General features: G+C 45.1%; 1 pseudogene; it reads right to left on the minus strand.

Moving 5' to 3' along the window:
- Positions 1–216: 216 nt before the first annotated feature.
- LOC136646948 (5S ribosomal RNA) lies at positions 217–336 on the minus strand (annotated as a pseudogene).
- Positions 337–6,505: the final 6,169 nt, after the last annotated feature.

Consider the following 6,505-nt stretch of genomic DNA (forward strand, 5'->3'; position numbering starts at 1 on the left):
GAGCCATTTTAGACTGTACCACTTTAAACTGAAGGAGCAGGGGGAAATGGCCTGCTTTAAATTTGTCTCATAGATCTATATAGAAAATGCCCATGTCAGGAAAAGGATTCTAATCTAGCCTTCCATCACCTACCAACTTGCTATGTTTTACCACAGGGAATCATTCAAACATGGGATCTTGGTTGGCAACCTTCAGTCTCGAAAGACTATGGTATAAGCCTACAGCACCCGGTATTCCCAGGCGGTCTCCCATCCAAGTACTAACCAGGCCTGACCCTGCTTAGCTTCTGAGATCAGAGGAGATCAGGCATGTGCAGGGTAACAGTTGCTACATGGGATCTGCCCACTGTCATGCCCTAGACTCTCATTCTACCTGATGCATGCAGGGCCTCTGAGAGGAATTTTATCAGGGGATACAAAGTTTCTTTTGGGGCCTCTTCCCAAAGGGGGAGGGGGCAATGGGGTCAAGCAGAATGGAGGGCAAAACAGGGCAGGCAGAGGGTTCTGACAACCAGAATTGTCTTTGGAGCCCAGGTCTACCAGGCTTCTTGATTTAGAGCCCAGGTCTACCCCACCATGCGGCGTTGGCAGCTCAATATAGTAATATGGTAAAGCAAGCACACTCTCTTTAAAATCTTTGAAATATAGAAAATCATTGCAGAAAATTTGCATCTTTTGTGTTTGGGCTCACACTAGAATGGACAGTGTGCTGTGTGCACCAAAATGAACTTATTCAGCAGCTGTAGCCCAGCAGTGGTGTCCCTGAGCTCCTATACACTCCTTTGTGGTTATCAAATCCACAAGCCAAAGAGCAACTGTAGCAGGCCAGTTCCTCCCAGATATGACGCTGCGTTAAGGAGGGTCATGGATGCTTTCCCGGGCCTGGTGTGTATGGCTTGCAGCAGCAGTTGCCACTGCATGCCCACAGTTGTGCCCCAGCATCATGCACAGGCAGTGAATTCGGGTGAGGTAGGAAAATGTAAGATCTCAGGAACTTCCTGGGCCCCCTTCTTTGGCTCCTGGGCCGCCTTTCTGACCCTGGGCCTGGGTACAAATTACCCCCTTTACCCCCCTCTCCTAGGCCCTGGACGTATGTACACTCATTAGAATGTTTTTAGAGAGCCCTGGCATACAGACGAACCTGCAGGAAGTAGGTTGCATTATGTCAGAATGCCAGATGCAAGGGAGGGCACCAGGATGAGGTCTCTTGTTATCTGGTGTGCTCCCTGGGGCATTTGGTGGGCTGCTGTGAGATACAGGAAGCTGGACTAGATGGGCCTATGGCCTGATCCAGTGGGGCTGTTCTTATGTTCTTATGTACTCTCTCCCATGTTGAAATGCCAGGTTCCCAATTACACAGAGGGTCATTTGCACATACAGCTGTATTATGCGCACAGGGCCTCACTACAGTCACTCTGATCAATGCACACACATATACCCCACTCTTCTAGCTTACAGATTTGTAGAAACAGAACTAATTAAAATTATGCTCTCTGCTGGATTGTTTACTTCTGTTGCCATGACAAAAATATGAAAATAAATAATTCCTACTGCATTCAGAGATTTAAGGCTGCATCCTGTGAGACTTAGTTGGGAATATTCCCACTGAATTAATTGTGAATTACTTCCATATAAGGATATAGGCAGAAATAATTGTAGGGGGAAAGTTCTGTTAATTATTGTACTTACAGATCACTGGTCAGACTCTCTGCAGTCTTTATACCATTGGCACACTCCCATCCTATACCACTACCTGGTTCTAAAGAGACCCCACAAGGGCTATAGGGGCATTATCTGTGCCTGTAGGGATGCTCTTTACTGCATGATATACTATTATTCATTTTAGAACTAACTTGTAGCAATTTAAGAAATGAACAAATTGGTTACTGATTTACATGGAGAAGAAAGTCTGGCACTGATCCATCTACATTGGTTATGATTAGGTCTCACTGAAAGCTGTGGGATTCAAATTAATCACTGCTGAATGGCCCCAGTGGGCTTTATGTCACCTCCCTCTTCAAGCTTAACCCATTTCTGCCCAGCCCACAGGTGAACACATTCGATCCCTGTTGCGCATATGCAATGTTGGACAAAAATGGCTTAAACACAACCTCCAGAACCCTTTCCTTCCCTCCAAGTCCCACTCCATACCTGGTGCCTGGACAGAGCTCTAAACTGGAGAGAAAATGGATGAATGGCTGCACTGCTCATCTTCCTGTCAGGTTCTACTTGGAGAAAGGAAGACCTACCAGAGTAGGCTTTCTCTTCTCTGAGGACCTTCCAGGAGGGTCCCAGCCAGGGATTGGAGAAATGGATACCTTTGACTAGAGCCTGGAGAAGCCTGCACTGGGCAAACACTAGGAAACTCACTGCAGTAACATGAGGACAATCCAGAAGCCAAACTGTAATAGATCAGGGTTATGAATGGTTATGCAAATCTGTGCAACCCAGCATGCATCTCCTGTATTATCTTTGTGTCCACATGTTGCAAGATTTGCAGGAACTACTAAAAGCACCATTGTTAATGCGGAACAAGGGAGCAGCTGCTGCTAGCCAAGACACCTTCCAGAACCTTCCGGAGAGGTCAGGCCTACCAACTAGAGACTGCAACCGCAGGCATATTTTGCACTTTTGTCTGGGACTGGACCAATAACAAAAGTCAAACATGAAAAATGCCACCAACCATTTTGTGTTTAAGAGGGCAAGACATTGTCTGAAAAGGTCAGATGTTGTCTAATGTTGCCAAGCCCCCAGAAGCAGCCCAAGTGGAGCTCAGCTTGGGAGGAAAAGCTTCCTACCCAGTTTGCCATGCACTTGACAAAGAATGGCAGAGCCCCCCTCCCCAGGCTTCTGGTGCCCCTGTGCCGCTTGCAGGAAGCTATGTCTCCCAAGCTGAGCTCTGCACAGGCCACTTCCAGGTTCTCAACAATGTTAAACAACATTTGGCCCCTTTAAACAACGGCCACTTCTTAGTGTTCAGCAAGGATGAAAGAAGAAAGCAATTAAAGTCAAAGCAATAAAACTCAAGATATGCCTGAATTCCCCCCCCCCCCCCCAAAATCAGAGATCTCTCCAGGCCTCCTCCTGTTCAGGGTCAGCAGTGCAATGTCTGAAGCTGAGTGACTGAAACATGGTGCTTTTCTAGTTTCCTGAGAGTAAATCACTGAGGCTGCAATCCTGACCACACTTTCCTGAGAGTAAGCCCCATTGAACAAAATAGGACTTACTTCTGCATAGACCTGGTTAGGATTGTGCCCTGAAAGTAATAGGACTTGTGTCCAAGTGCACATGTTTGTGATTGGAGTGCTAAAGAGAAACTGCCTACAGGAAAAAAAGTGAGACAACACTTATGGTATGGAGAACATGAGTACATTCAATTTGTGCAACATACGCAATTTGTAAAAAGCAAACCCTGTTCCTTTTTAAAATATCCAGGCGGTCTTTCCTCATTAGAGATCAAAGATATCTTGCTGCTACAGATGTAGATAAGAAATAACATCAGAAACAACAAGCCAGTTACATTCCACTTACACAGATTGAAATGGAGGCACCTGTTCCCATGTTAATCCTGCATAACTAAACCTTGCTGTGTTAGATGCCGGAAGATATGATGTCATGTTCCTCGGTCAATCCTTGTCCTTTCTGTCTTCTCACAGGCAGCCATTCTGAATGTCAAAACAACTATAAAGTTACATACAAGTCCCTATTTTCATCTGGACTTGACTGGCCCTGAAGCTATTAAAAAAAAATAGTCCCAGCAACCACTGATATTTGCATAGAGCATTATCAAACTAGGACAAAAACTCACAGAGGTTGTCATGGCCAAAGGTGTTACCATAGCATCTAACACACACAGAAACACAGGAGAGAGAGACAGAGAGAGAACAGCACACAATTACTTCCGGCAATCCCATATCCTGCCTAGTTGACTTTCAGCTTTCACATTTCATGGGAAAGAAACCAGAAGAGTTACCAATTACCTGTTTTGGACAACAATCAGTCTTAATCCATTTGTACCCACAGGTGTACACTTTTGGTCTCTGTTGCATATATGCAACATTGGGTAGAAATGGCTTAAAAATATTTTGATTCACCAGAACCATTCCTGGGCCTGGTTATAAAGCAGTATGTGCAGCAAACCGAGGCATGGAAGGAGAAAGTTCATGAAAGTAATAGGATAGCAAAGCCCTATGTGCCTCAAGTCCAGGACCACCTCCTCCTACATGAACCTACCCCCTTCTTGCACTCAGCAAGGGAGCTCTTCTGTGTCTCCCACCAATGGCAGACACATGGTTGGTTGAGCCCTGGGAGAGAGCCTTCTCCATGGTTTTGACCAGACTCTGGAACAAAATCCCTAGGGAACTGTGGTTTGCTCCCTCCCTGCTAGGTTTCAACCAGCTGTAAAAATGTTGCTATTCTGGGATGCTTTTAATGTGCAGTTGTGTTATATTTTGCTGGTTTTGCTCTCTGTTTAATTAGCATGTCATTGATAGGTAATTAATTACATTTATTTAAAAAAATTACATCCTGTGATTTTTAGATTTTTGTAATTTAACTTTTTGTGTGTCTTATGAATTTGTTTTAAACATTAATATGCCACCTGTTAAAACTAAGATGCCCAAGCCAGCTTGCAATCAGCAGGAACACAAAACAGTAAATAAAATCCAGGACTATATTAACAGCTCAATCCTATCCAAATCCACCACCACCACCAGCCAACTGTTACCTTGCACATGCTTGATCTTGTCTGATCTTGGAAGCTAAGCAGGGTCAGGCCTGGGTAGAACTTGGATGGGAGACCGCCCGGGAATACCAGGTGCTGTGGGCTTATACCATAGTCTTTCGAGACTGAAGGTTGCCAAACAACAACAACAATACCAGCCAATATAGCTGTGCCACTGAAGGTGAGGACCAGGGGAGATGGCAGATGGGCATGGATGCAGGGCATCCCCCACCAGCTTGCTACCTCCCTCAGCCTGCTGCCTGAAGCAAGTGGATCAACTGGTTTCATAGCCAGGCCACTCCATCTATAATACATATATCTCTGCTCCCATGTGACTCAATGTAATCCCTGCTTGCACTGCCCTCCCCCAACAAGCAATGACACTTTGCTAATTCACACCACACAGGCGAGTGCTTCTGTTCTGTAAAATATAGACAAGTCAGCATAGGTCAAGTCTGAGATGAGACAGAAATCCAACTCCAAAAGCACTGGGGTGCAATCAGTCGGAAACAGTACTGTCTGAACTTCTCATAAGAACTGCATTACCCTAAGATAGCAGGTTATATGGAACAGACCCAGCTCTGTATATTGCCCTACAATCAACAAGAAAGGGTTGTGTACACGTATGCAAAATATAGACATAAATCTGTTCTGAACACGCTCTCAAATTGCAATACTAGAAAGCACCTCTTTAGGAGTCCTTCCTTCCCAGGTTTCCTGGACATGTGCAACCATCAATACTGAAAAGAACTCTGCTGGCTGCAGGAGTGGCACTGCACCCTGGAAGAGGCAGGGCTTGCAAAATGGTCTCATGCTGCCACTGACTTGCTTCACCATTCTGTACAAACAGCCAGAGGCAGTGTTGTTGAGGTAATGGACCTTTTCCCTGCCCTGGGACCATTCATGGCCTCACCCCCATCCAGAGGTAGCCTCAAAGAAAAGGTGAGTGGATAGTGGTGGAGTGGAAAACCAGAACAAGACTTGGAAGAAGAGCACATTCTAATTCATTCTGCTTGCAAAATAGAAAAGATCACCTTCTCTTTCACTAGACCAGGACTGGTGCCAATAAGGTTACAGCAGCATGGCAAAAATGGAACTCCATAGCACCAAACACACATGCTGCGCATTATTTTGCAGTTGTGAAAGAAAAGGCTCAAACTTGGTCTAGTCCAGTGTTTCTCAACCAATGGTACTGGTACTTGAGGTGGTGTCCTGTGGTACACGTGGGACCCCCAGACCCCCACCTCCTGACAGCAAGACCAGCAATGCAATATGGCAAGCAGCAGAAGGAGGCTTGTGGGTAGAGCACCAATGTGCACTTTTCACATGCCTGAAAAAGCCTTCCTCTCTGCCCTAAGCCGCTTACTAGTGTTTGTCATGTTGCATCTGGCTTCCCAATTCAGAAGTAACTGATGGAGACATCATCACCAGTTACTTCTGGTGCTACTTCCAATAGATGGACCGTAAGAAGTGGTACGGAAAGGGACAAACATTGAGAAACCCTAGTTTAGTCATCTGCTTTACATATGTATTATGAAATCATACTAAGATGTTACAGATGTTTCAATTAAAATACACTTCAGGGAAATGGGTTATGAATTTTTTTTAAAAAACACTCAGACAGTTACATACTGCAGTGCTACGAGTAATTGTAGCAGGGATAAAGGAAAAAAAGGGGGGAGTGGTCATGTTATGCACTTCTCCTTCTAGCCACAAGGTGGTGATGAAACATTAGGAATTGCTCTGAACCACTTCACCTATAACATTCAGTCCGGAAGTTTC

The sequence above is a fragment of the Tiliqua scincoides genome, chromosome 3 (assembly GCF_035046505.1).
Source record: "Tiliqua scincoides isolate rTilSci1 chromosome 3, rTilSci1.hap2, whole genome shotgun sequence".
NCBI lineage: Eukaryota > Metazoa > Chordata > Lepidosauria > Squamata > Scincidae > Tiliqua > Tiliqua scincoides.